Raw genomic sequence first — 13,929 nt, forward strand, 5'->3', positions numbered from 1 at the left:
TACCTCTTGTAGCCAGAAGCCGAGTAAGCGGGCCATTCCGTGGCCGTTCTTGATCAACTATTAGTTGATCAAAGACTTTACAAACATTTTATTGCTTTCGTTAACTCTTTTTATTGCTTTTGTGTGTGCGAGACTTCGCATTTTAATAAGTTTGCTTAGGATTTTATACACTTTAGACTATTGCTTTGGGTTTTGCGCAATTTTGGGCGCGTTATTTTGTGTAATTGCAGGTTTATAGACCTTGATAGCTCAATTTATTGAGCTAATTCGAAGAAATCAGAACTTACAGCAGGTATTGCAGTCGATCGATTGGCCTGTGTGGTCGATCGACTGAGCTGCGATTTCCAGGAGCTTGTTCATGTTCACTCTGGTCGATCGACTGGGTGATGTAGTCGATCGACCGTTGTTGCTGATGTACTTGTTTTCGATCATTCCCCTGCTGAGTTTGGTCGATTTGCGGAGTTGAGGGAGTCTTTTCTCCACTTTATTCTCCGTTTCGTTTCTGTTTTCTTCCGTTCCTTTATTTTACACATAATTTTGCGCTTCATAAATTGCTTTCTCAGAATTACACGTGGTATTGTTTGTCTTTTCAGGTACTTATTAGTAGCACTGCTGGCTACTGGAACCTCCTAGCTCACGCTGGTTTGGGGAGGTTTCCTTTTGCTGCGCTTTAAGTCTTGTGAGTTTCCGAGTTCTTACTTCATGTCTTATGTAGTTAATTTCACGCAAATTCCCGTTTTCCTTTTATTTCATTACATGATTTTGCACAATGGGGACATTGTGTGATTTGGTTTGGGGAAGGGTTTTGCGTTGCATTTCATTTGCTTGCATTCACGTTTACATTTTGTCTTGCATTGTTGTTTATTTCCTATATATACAGGAAATTCAAAAAAAATTGAAAAATTTCAAAAATTTGCATGTTTATTTTAACATATAGGTCGAGTCGGAACGGTAGTATTTCAATGATGACATTGCATTTGCATCTATTTATGCCTAAGCCTTGCTAATTGACATGTTATTAGTAGAATCATATATGCATATCTACGAGTTTTCGTTAATTTATCTCGCTAAGCTTGAGACTTGACTTTAATTTTTGGCAAACTACTTATATTTCTGAGGTTTAGAGCTTATAACTGGTGACATTCATGACCAGTTTATCTAGGATTGTGAGTAGTTACTCCTTATGAGACATGTTAGATAAATATGCATAAATATGAACTTAATCTGCTTAATACCTGTATGCATTTGGTTTGTGGTTTGTTGACACATGGGGAAGAGGTCACCCCTTTGTTCATTTTGCCCATAAGCTCCACACTGCCAAAAATAGCCTTTTTGTCCTGTTAACGACATCCTACATTTAGCCTGCCTTTGTCAAGCTAGTAGTTTAGTTGTTGGGATTGTCACTTCATTTTTGGCTGCAAATGCTCTTTTGAGATGATGTTGGGAAAATGAAAAAGGAAGGAAAGGAAGAAGAAAAAAATATAGAATTGAAAAGAAGAGAAAAAAAAATGATTCGAAAAAGAAAGAAAAAAGATGCGTGCGGTACTGTAGAGGGAGGTCGATCGACCGGCCTCATTGGTCGATCGACTGCAGCCCGAGAAGAAAAGAGAAAAAAAATCATTTCGCACTATACAAAGTCTTTATTAAATGGCGATTTTTGCTCCCATGTTGCATTTCTATCTTATGGGGAGTTGATTGATTATTATGGAGATTGTGAGATTTGTGCTTGATAATTAGCACCAGTTTTATTATTTAATTTGAGCAAGAAGTTGGACGTTGTCATATGGTTTTGTTGGGTACTAGCTTGATCATCTATACCTCCACATTCCCATACTGTTTTGCCTCCTCTTACCCATTACCTCACATATCCATATTTACCTCGGCATGTGTCATGGTCATCTGTTTGGTTGGAATGCATATGCACGGTTGTAGAGATTATTTTCATATTAGATTGCAGGCATGTTCTTATAGGTCTTAGTTAGGTGATTTTCATTACAAAATGAATTCTTTCTATCTTTTACATATATTCACCTGTATTTATTGAGTGATTTAAGCGACCTGTGAGAGTCTGATTTGATAAGTCTCTACAGTTGACGGTTCAGCAAGTTTTAACGACTATATAACTCGTTTGCATGATTCATATTACTAATTGATTATTATTTGTTGCATTAAATTGGTTTAGGCTACCCAGTTTGCATTTCGCTCTGAGATTGAACTCGTTCCATTAGGTTTTAAGATCGAGTCTAGTTCTTGCTTGGGGACAAGTAAGGGTTTGGTTTGGGGAAGTTTGATGCGTGTCATTTATATGATGTTTTACACCCTATTTTACACGCATTTCAGAGCCCAATTATGTAGTTTTATGCTACTATTTGCCCCATTTCGTCTACTTTCGTATTTTTATGTAATATTGCAGATTTATGCGGAAATGAGTACATATTGAGCTAAATTCGTCCCCGAGTACCGTGCATTGCATTTGACGTGAAGTATTTACTCAAGGAACGAGATTGGTGCGCATTTCGAGGCCCGAAAGACAAATCCACGAGAATTTAGAAGTCAAGTATCAGCTACTTCAGTCGATCGACCGCTGCCCTTAGTCGATCGACTAGATCACGAGTTCCAGTAGCTACTGTTTAGTGAAGAGCAGTCGATCGACTGCCTTGTGTGGTCGATCGACCAAGCCGCTAATTCTGACGTGAATAAGAAGATCGAGAATTAAGAAGCCCATTGTACATTAGGTTTTGGAATAAGAACTACGTTGTATTCCTATATAACATAGCTTTAGCATTCAGAATAATCATCTAGTTTTCATCAAGCTTTAATCCAGTTTTTATTCAGTTATTAGGGAACTAATTAGGGTTTTGCATTCGGGGTTTTAATCATTCAATACAATTTACTTTTGCATTCGATTTTGATCTTCCTTCTTGCTTTTACGGTATTCTTCTGCTCTTATTTCAGTTTACTCTATTTCGTTCGTAGTATAGAATTTCTAGTTAGTTTCCCGAAGCCGAAATTATCGCTTTATGTTATTTGATTGTTTAATTATTTCAAGCATGAATTCAGTAGTATTAATTCTTAATCTTATTGTTGTTTTCGTCGTAGTCATGAGTAGCTAAATACCTTGTGCTAGGATGTAGGGAATCTGTAGAAGTGGGCGACATTAGAATAGGAAGACCTAATCGCGCCATGGTCTATCGACTGCATACCCCGGTCGATCGACTGGCCACGTGAGGTTTTGTTTCGTTTTAATTAAATTAATTGCTATGTTTGACGAATCGAGTGCACGCGACTAGTTGAATGTTTAGGAATTGACCGATCCAATAAAGATCGAAAGATAGGGAAGGGAGATAGGCTACCTAATTAAGACGACTAGATTAATGAGATCGAAAGATAAGTTAATTTAGACCTTTTAGTCACTTTTCAGGACGAAAGTTAGTATTAGTGATATTAGGGACCTGTAGCGAGATCGAAAAATGCTACCTGTAAGGATGGACCGAGAGGACTTCTTATTTTCCCGTCTCACGTGCTTGTTTTAGATCTACTTAGTTTACTGCCGCCGAAACTATAGTGAACCGACCATCTTAGCACTCTTTTAATATTTGTTTTCATCCGTTTATTTAGTTTACTGTCTTCTATTGCCTTCAGCTATAGACCAAATAAATTCAAACCCCCACATTTGTTACCTTAAAGACTAAAAATAGACAACTAATAATTGCATCGCCTCCCTGTGGTTCGACCCTGTTAGGCTATTTTTCGGCCAACCATAGAAGAAAAGAAAAGAGTTTCTTTTCAATTTATTTATTCATTCATTCAAGCATATAATTTTTCTAGAGTAAGAAAAGAAATATGCTCTCTACATCTTATGAGATTTCTAGAGAAATAAACCACACAAAATACTCCCTCTTGACCGAAATTTTCAAGAGAAAAATACAATCTATTTTGTGTCAATTTTATAGTAAAACTAATATTATTACTAGATCTAAATAATATTAGTTATTATGAGTTTTCCTTGGGTATATGCTTTTGGGAGGGATTCTATATTTGAATCCTTGTTCTTCCATTTGGAGAGCTCAAGAACAAGAGAGAAGAAGAACTCTGTTGTGCCCTATTGATCCGAAAATCACAATGTAAGATGATGATTTCTTCTTTATATTGTTTATATGTTTGCATGCATAAGATCACTTATTAATTTTATGACAAATTAAATTAAAACATATATGAATATGTTAGTATATAGATCTACTTTTCCTTCAATTGCTCTGATACCAATTGAAGGAAAAGTAGATCTATATACTTACATATTCATATATGTTATAATTTAATTTGTCATAAAATTAACAAATGATCTTATGCATGCAAACTAATGAACAATATAAAGGAGAAATCATTGTCTTACATTGGAAATTTGGTTAAAATGGGCACAAGAGAGATCACCTTTCTCTCTTGTTCTTGAGCTTTCCTTTTGGATGAACAAAGACCCAAGTATAGGATCTCTCCCAAAGTTTTATACCCAAAGCTTACTCTTAATTAAAATTAATACTATGAATACTAGATAATATTAATTTTGTATGAAAATTGACCCAAAATAATTTGGTTTTTAATCTCCCAAAAACCGGTTGAGAGAGGAGAGGAGAGGAAGTATTTTATCTTTCTAAAATTCTTAATTTTTGATAAATGAATAAGTGTAGTAACAACAACATTATGTATTGTTTTATCAAAAATATAAGGCAAAAACCCTTGCCTTTCCTTGTCAAGAAAACCGGGTAGGAGGAGGGTAGGGGAGCCAATGCATGCCTTTGTTTGTCTTCACAATGCAAATTAGGGTTGCATGGCTAGGCTATTAGTGAATGATTATGTTTTCCACTAATTTAAACAAACACAATATTAGCCTAAACCTCCTCCTTATTTCGGCACCTCCATAAAATGGAACCCATTTTATTTTTGTCAAATTTGTCAATATGTCACATGTCATATGTAACATAAATTTGTTATGTATTTTTAACATATTAAAAATCAACGTATTAATAAAAATAAGTCATATACAAAAATCGACTTAGTAATTTATAATTACTTGTACCAAAATATTTTACCAATTTACAAATCACAATAAATTGTATTTATAATAATTAATTCAATTTCAATTGTTTCTTTAAACAATAATTTCATCTGAGTAATGATACAATTCAATTACTCAGACCGTATCTCATTTAATCAAATTTCAATGAGATACGTAAATTTTACTTCCAAAATCGTCCGTCAATTTTTCAAGTAATTTAATTAACTCGTAACGTTATACGATTAATTAAATGATCAATTTAGAGTGTTGCCTTATAGGTATGACCTAGGGGGTCAACTGATCACCACCGTCGCACGACAAGATGAGTTGACTGTAAATCATTACCGATATATGTGAACCAGTTGACTGTAAATATTACATCCCACATGTATTCTTAAAATGAGATTTAATAATGATATTTAAATCATATGATCGCACAATTGTTGAGGACACATTTCCCAACAATCTCCCACTTGTCCTCGACAAGTGTGCGTCACCAATTCTCTTGTCCTATTACTATATCCCACTCAATGCAAGGTGTCTTTCGGATCGTACTTGCAAGTGATCATATCGAGAGTGGTTTCCTCGATCTAGAGAATAACTGATTGACCGCATTTATCTATCATAGATACCTTCCGAGCGTGGCCACGCATTTCCAGTTCATTACTCCTCGAGTGGCCCTGAGATATTGTTTTAACCCTGACAAGGGGGTGGACAATTCCTATCGCACTTACTCCCTTCGACTAGCCACAGCCATCATAACCCAAAATATGCCCATTTGACCCCATTTACGAAGGTCGTAGTAACACAAATCAAAGTTAATCTGAAACTGTGCCATCTTAGGCGAACAGTCTTTAGTCAAAAGAATCGACTCATTAGAATACTATAGCGAGCTCTCGCCACGACCCGTGGCTATATAAATTGCCAGAACTCTATAAGCGGTCATAAGGCCCGACAAGGTGTTCCTAACAGTCTGCCTATGTGATCGACTAGTCATCTCACATGACTCTATGGCACTTGAACTTGCCATCAATCACATCACACTCTAGTCACTTCGAGACGTCACCTCATACAAGCGACTATGAGCTAATACTATGTTAATCCGGGTTCACTTTAACGGGGTTCAACGTTATCTCTACAACCCGTTTGGATGTAACAAAGTATAATAAAAGAGTTTTTGTAACACCCCGATTTATGAAGGAGCCTTTAACAAGACATTCCCTAATAAACCGGACTGTTACCATCTCGATTTCCCGAGGTAGTGAATAACAAAATAACTCCAAGGCAAATTATATAATTACTTTAACTTAACTACTACAAAACCTCTTTTACATAAATTTCAAAGAACTAGCATAAATAAAAGTGAAAGTCTTCTAAATAATGATCTAGTTACTAAGTCTTCTGATCCAGTATCTCACGCCCATCAAGCTCCCATCCTATCTCATAACCTGTCCAAGTTTGCTCCCAATATTTGGATCATCACAGGTGTTCACGAATACACAGGGTCAACCACGAGGTTGAGTAGGGAATACAATGAAACAACAAAGTATGATATGCATGCTCCTCCGTCACCTCCATCTCCATCTCAACTCATATCTCATAACCCGTACAACCCAAATGACCATACCGATACCCTAGACTATATATCGACCGTAGCCGATCCGCTCACCGCAATCGAGGACACCAGGGCAAGTCCTGCAGAACCCGCCTAGGCCTTATCACAACATCATCATCACCACACCACATCACCACAACATCCTCCATCTCCAATGCATATGAATGCTCAAGAAATTAATGCAACACAATATGTATATCATTGAACTGGTAAATCATAGAATCATGCCTATCAATGTTGTGATAATATACTCAATACGATCAATTCAATCAAGCACATTCCAGGATATGAATCATAACATGAATCAACAACCACGAATCCAAATCAACGTTCACGCTTTGGTCATATGAAACAAAAACAAGTCAACACAATTCAACAACAACGATAATAAGTCAATCGTATTTCCCTACCTCGAGATCAGCAGTCAAATAGTTGGGTGCTCAGTAATATTCCACAACAATTCACCCTCTGAAAGATAAATAAATGATAAACAATTACTTAAACCATTCCCGTTCCCAAAATAGAAAGTTACTAAAATAGAAACCTCTTAAAATGGAAAGTTTCCTTAAATGGAAACTTTCCCGATCTAGCAGCTTTTCCATTTTAACAAACCCGGCTCAAACCCGTCACTAAACATTTTAAATGACTCGGGAATTAAATTAGCTAATTAAGAATACGATAAATAAAAGATAAAACGAGTTATACGATCAAGAGAATCGAAACAAACATTGAATAATCCTATCAACCCGACTCTTACAACCCGCGCCTTCACTCTCGCCCACACCCCTCACGCGCCGCCTGAACCACCACGACAACCACCAGGCCTGCTCCCCTCTTCGACCCCACCACCAACAACCGACCCCAACCTGGTCGACTGCCGCCGGCGAGTCGAACCAGGGTTGTCATTAGGCCTGGTTCACCACCGTGCCTCACCAAACGCCCCCTGTCCTCGACTCACAACCACCGCAGCCATCACCTAACCCCTGCCAAACCACCACAGCCCTGCTCGCCGTCAGACCACGCACCCAGACGTCGTGGCACCGCCGTTTCGACCTCCCCCGAGTCCACGGTGGTGCCACCCCAACCTAACCATCTAAACCCGCCTAAAAACCCCTGCTTAAACCCGTCTGATTGTCTCTGTCGACAAAGCCTCCTGCCGCCATTTCCACCGCCTACAATCACCCTAACCGCCACCAACAGGGGCGCCTCAAACCACCTAATACAATTTCCCGACACCAACCACCATTACCACCTCCCTGAGACACACGGTGACAACCAAAACCACCCGACAAACGACAAAAGAGAAAAATAAAGGGGGACTGCTTACCTAAACTGCCACGTAAACCACCACCACGGCCGCCTCAAGTGTCGACAACCACTCTATGCTCTTCCTTGTTGCGCCGTCAACACCCACACTCACTCTCGTTGCTCTCGATTTGCGTGAAGGTTGGGATTTGTGCCGCTGAAATGAGGGAGGCGGGTGAGGGAGTAGTGTTTGTAGAGCTAGTGTAAAAATTTAGGTTAAAGATTAGGTTAGATGGTAAATGGGTCATGGGTAACGTGATTGGGTAAATGGGTAAGCTAACGTGACTTCGTTCAGTTAACCCGTCTCAACAAGTTTACGAATAACTCGATCTTACGATATCAATACGACTAAACAATTAACTCGACTCAATTAGCGATATAAAATACGGGGTATTACAGTCTTCCCCCCTTAAAATGAACTTCGTCCCAAAGTTCGCTCATCTATCAAACCTCCACGCATCACCGTGGTTACGAAAACAGATTTTCTAATATAAGAACTCATGAACTTAGGCCCATAAAACAAAATGTTACATTCTACCCTCCTAAAAAGAAAGTTACGTCCCGGAATTTACTTCATGCAAACATGTCACCACGAATCATTCCATCGTCCTACTACCGTCGTTCACCTCAAACTATAAGAGCACCATAACAGTAGTTTAATTACACAACATAGAGAACTCATTTGTATGGGTACCACACAACGAAACATCAACTTGATCAAAACCACAATCTATAAACAAGTGCAACATAAACATTAAGATTTTACAATCCTACCCAACTAAAAACATAGTTACGTCCTCGTAACCTCTTTTCAACTTTCATATTCCTATGCAACAAAATCTCTGTCAACACATGTAGCAGAAAAGAACACATGATAAGAGATTGCGCAGTAACATTAAAGTCGAAAACAAGGTTTTATTATGGAATTAACTGATTGTCAACAAGTAACACTTATTACTTAGCTCATGCTTGACTTAAAAACACAACACCAAACTAAAAGAACAGCAAGAAAGGAGCTAAAGGTTTACACGGTTTCATAACAGATCGATCATGGTGTTACTAGCTCTAACCTAACAGTTCTTAGGTCGCGCTTACTCTGATTCTGGTGACTTCTATGTCATTCCCTTCCTGGTTCACCTCTTCCCCAAAGTCTGGCTTGGGTGGTTCAGTCGTAATTTCGGCATCAGGTGCATTAGCGTAAAATTCGTATCTCAGGTCGCCTGATATAAAGTCAAAGGTATGCTCGGGCGGGTAACTGGCCCCGCCGCAGTAATTGGGGTCACGGCATAACCTCATGCAATGGGTGGACAACTCTCTCATATAGAAGTGTTTGCTGTCCTTTAGTATGCCGAGTCGGGATAATATCGATAAGGGTATACGCTCTTAACTGAGTATTAGTTAAGTACTCAGGGTGCCCATTATGGCCATACATGTCCATGGCAGCACAAAGTTTCTCACAATGCTCATTGAAGTCAGCATCAAGTGACATGTAACAGTCTCGCGGGTGTACATTGTAGGGATCCATCCTACAAAGTGGAAAGTTAAACAAATTAAGACACAAGGGTGCTACCGTAGAAGGGTGTTAAGATAAAGGATTCATTCACGAGGTTTAAGTGTGCGAAAGTTACATAACAAGTTTTCAGAGTAGCTGTTGTAATACCAGGGTTTTGGTCAACTCAAGATCATCATAGTTCGCATTATCTACAGGAGAACAACAACCTTAGAAAGATCAACCATAAGGATACACGTATACCAGCATACAATCTAACATTGACCCCACCAAATTCCTCTCCCAAGTCAAAACTATTACTAATTCCGAACAATTGAACCATATGCGCATTCATTCCGCCCTACTACTAATCAATCACCAGGAGTATTAAAACATGCGGTGCATATGCACTACTTAAACACTTTGAAACCATAGAAAACGTAACACGTAATCAAAACCATTTGACTCATCGGACATGCAACACGAGTTAGTCAGTTTGTATGATATAAATTCTGAAAACATATTTCCCAATAAAAGTTACAACATATGATCCATGACAACAACTACATTACTTCCATATCACCCATGTGTTTAACATTCTAGCAACCATATCGTTCGATTTTGTGTCCAAAGAACTTAGTATAACTCCTTTTCAGCAAAACAAAAGATATCGCATAAATAGCTTAAACATACACATTTGCCATCATATACTTTGTAGAACCTTATCTATGATAAAAGATTAGCAAGTTGAACAACTTCTCCGATTTGCACGATTTGAATAATTAGGCAACTTGTAGGCTCAATTGAATGTAACTATAACGGCTATCATTTAAACCAACGCATATCATGTGAATCATCAAAGGGTTATCCCATTATAATTGCCAACATAGTTATCATAAACAATCTTCATTAGAATATAATTGATAGCAACGACTCGAGAATATAAGTATGTCAAATGTCGTGCTACATCAAACAGTTTCCTTTATATCACGCCCATACGACTGCAAGAATCACTTTAGCATTTTATGACAGTATAATAACGAGCATATCCAATAAGGAATAACAACACTGTTTATTATCATGTCATTGGTTTAGGTTCAACTGAAATAACTTAATGCGATGAAGGTATTAAATATAACTATGGGCACACAAACTCACATTAAAGACATTAGAACTCAGATGGCATACTACATGTGTGAACATTTAGACATACTCATTACTACCATCCATGTGTAAACATTTAAACATAATTATTATAAATATTCATGCGGGTATATTAGAACAATCAAGTTAACATTTAACGCCACCAACTTTACCAAGATATGACAATATAGCTTTATATTTATATATATCCGACCACCATACAAATATGATGAACACCAGAGATATTACAACATGCCAAGCATATATAAAATATGCAAACAACCGGACTCGTATAAAACATTTCACCCTCGATTAAGGATCAAATTATGCTATTCTATCTAACTCATACTATCATGCCAACAATGTTATCAACTAAGCTTTAATTTTATCACTTGTTAAGATACATAACTACAGAACATGCGTGTTACTATCGTCATATGAAAACATTATAAGGTCACATTAATAAGACTCATGAAATAACCAAACAATTGTATGAAAACTCAACATAGAACACACATTTTACAAGTCACGATTCACGTTGTAACTTCCAAGACCACGAACAAATAACCGTCCGATTAAAACTTGATTCATATTAATTTTATAAAATACGGAGAGTTATAAATACAGGGGAAAAAGAATTAAGTCTAAAGCACAAGAATTCTATTTTTAAAGAATTTTACAACTCAGTTGGTCCAAACAAGTATGTGACAGCAATTGGTCCGAAACTTGGGTCAGTTTGCAAAACTTACCATTTAATATAGAAACATCAAGAATTTTCGTGGCTCATCAATTTGAAAATATATGCAAATTTTTTGATCGATGGAGTTGGAATTATGCAAAAATTATTAATACAATTTAAATGAGGATTTTTACAAAATCGTTGGTCAAAACATCACTGCACAGGAACTTCCTGACCACAGCCCACTAAAATATTTATTACTCCTATTCCGTATATCCTATAAGCATGAAACCAACGCCAAATGAACACTAACTCACGACTATCTCTCATAAAATTTTCATCCATAGGCAATAAATAGAAAAGAAATGGCAGTAGGATCAATTAAAGAGTAAAATCAAACAAAATGAGTTTCAGCACTAGGTCATTCTTTACTATGTTACAAGCTCTTATGAATATACTATGTATACTAACCCATCCCAACTTAAATCTCACACTTTGTGCTTACGTAAACATCTATCCCATAGAATCCCTTCGCATCTCGATCTACTCCTGACATCTAAATCACGATTGCTATGACTAGAAACATGCAATTCAATAGTGTTTCAGATTACTATCACAATACTATACTAGCATGGCTTCGGGATCACATAACCGCATATCGCTAGACATATTAGCTCTATCAACACATCATTCAACATCCATCCAAATAAATGTCATCAATTCGCAATTATTTTCACGCTCACGATTACCACAATCCAACACTTCATTGATTATCAACCAGAACACGAAAATTTATTTCTCATCTCCACAACATCATATGATCATGTCATCATTCATACAAAATACTTACCGTAACGTCGTCCTGCAGAATGGTTAGAATATATGGGTCTCAAGGTATACATCAACTCGATTATATCCAAGGTTTTACTTCTAATTACCCCATTCACTCAATTTATCTCGGGTTACCTGGCTCAAAACTGAGAGGGCAAAAGAGCACGTATTAAGGGCGCCTTCTTAACCGCACTGTGAGCTCCTAACAGTTCCTATCCAGGGGTTCATTTTATTTAGACACTTCCTACGTTCATTGAGTTCATTGGTTTAGGCCTGAGGATCGTTCGCTCTGATACCACTTTGTAACACCCCGATTTATGAAGGAGCCTTTAACAAGACATTCCCTAATAACCCGGACTGTTACCATCTCGATTTCCCGAGGTAGTGAATAACAAAATAACTCCAAGGCAAATTATATAATTACTTTAACTTAACTACTACAAAACCTCTTTTACATAAATTTCAAAGAACTAGCATAAATAAAAGTGAAAGTCTTCTAAATAATGATCTAGTTACTAAGTTTTCTGATCCAGTGTCTCACGCCCATCAAGCTCCCATCCTATCTCATAACCTGTCAAGTCTGCTCCCCAATATTTGGATCATCACAGGTGTTCACGAATACACAGGGTCAGCCACGAGGTTGAGTAGGGAATACAATGAAACAACAAAGTATGATATGCATGCTCCTCCGTCACCTCCATCTCCATCTCAACTCATATCTCATAACCCGTACAACCCAAATGACCATACCGATCCCCTAGAGACTATATATCGACCAGATAGCCGATCCGCCACTCGCAACAGGACACCAGGGCAAGTCCAGCAGAACCCGCCTGGGCCTTATCACAACATCATCATCACCACACCACATCACCACAACATCCTCCATCTCCAATGCATATGAATGCTCAAGAAATTAATGCAACACAATATGTATATCATTGAACCGGTAAATCATAGAATCATGCCTTCACAATGTTGTGATAATATACTCAATACGATCAATTCAATAAGCACATTCCAGGATATGAATCATAACATGAATCAACAACCACGAATCCAAATAACGTTCACGCTTTGGTCATATGAAACACAAACAAGTCAACACAATTCAACAACAACGATAATAAGTCAAGTGTATTTCCCTACCTCGCATCATCATAGTCAAATAGTTGGGTGCTCAGTAATATTCCACAACAATTCGCCCTCTGAAAGATAATTAAATGATAAATAATTACTTAAACCATTCCCGTTCCCAAAATAGAAAGTTACTAAAATAGAAACCTCTTAAAATGGAAAGTTTCCTTAAATGGAAACTTTCCCGATCTAGCAGCTTTTCCATTTTAACAAACCCGGCTCAAACCCGTCACTAAACATTTTAAATGACTCGGGAATTAAATTAGCTAATTAAGAATACGATAAATAAAAGATAAAACGAGTTATACGATCAAGAGAATCGAAACAAACATTGAATAATCCTATCAACCCGACTCTTACAACCCGCGCCTTCACTCTCGCCACACCCCTCACGCGCCGCCCAACCACCACGACAACCACCAGGCCTGCTCCCCTCTTCGACCCCACCACCAACAACCGACCCCAACCTGGTCGATCGCCGCCGGCGAGTCGAACCAGGGGCCATTTGGCCTGGTTCACCACCGTGCCTCACCAAACACCCCCTATCCTCGACTCACAACCACCGCAGCCATCACCTAACCCCCGCCAAACCACCACACCCGCTCGCCGTCGACCACGCACCCGACGCCGTGGCACCGCCGTTCGACCTCCCCGAGTCCACGGTGGTGCCACCCCAA

This window comes from Silene latifolia, chromosome 6 (genome assembly GCF_048544455.1).
Source record: "Silene latifolia isolate original U9 population chromosome 6, ASM4854445v1, whole genome shotgun sequence".
NCBI classification, from domain to species: Eukaryota; Viridiplantae; Streptophyta; class Magnoliopsida; order Caryophyllales; family Caryophyllaceae; genus Silene; species Silene latifolia.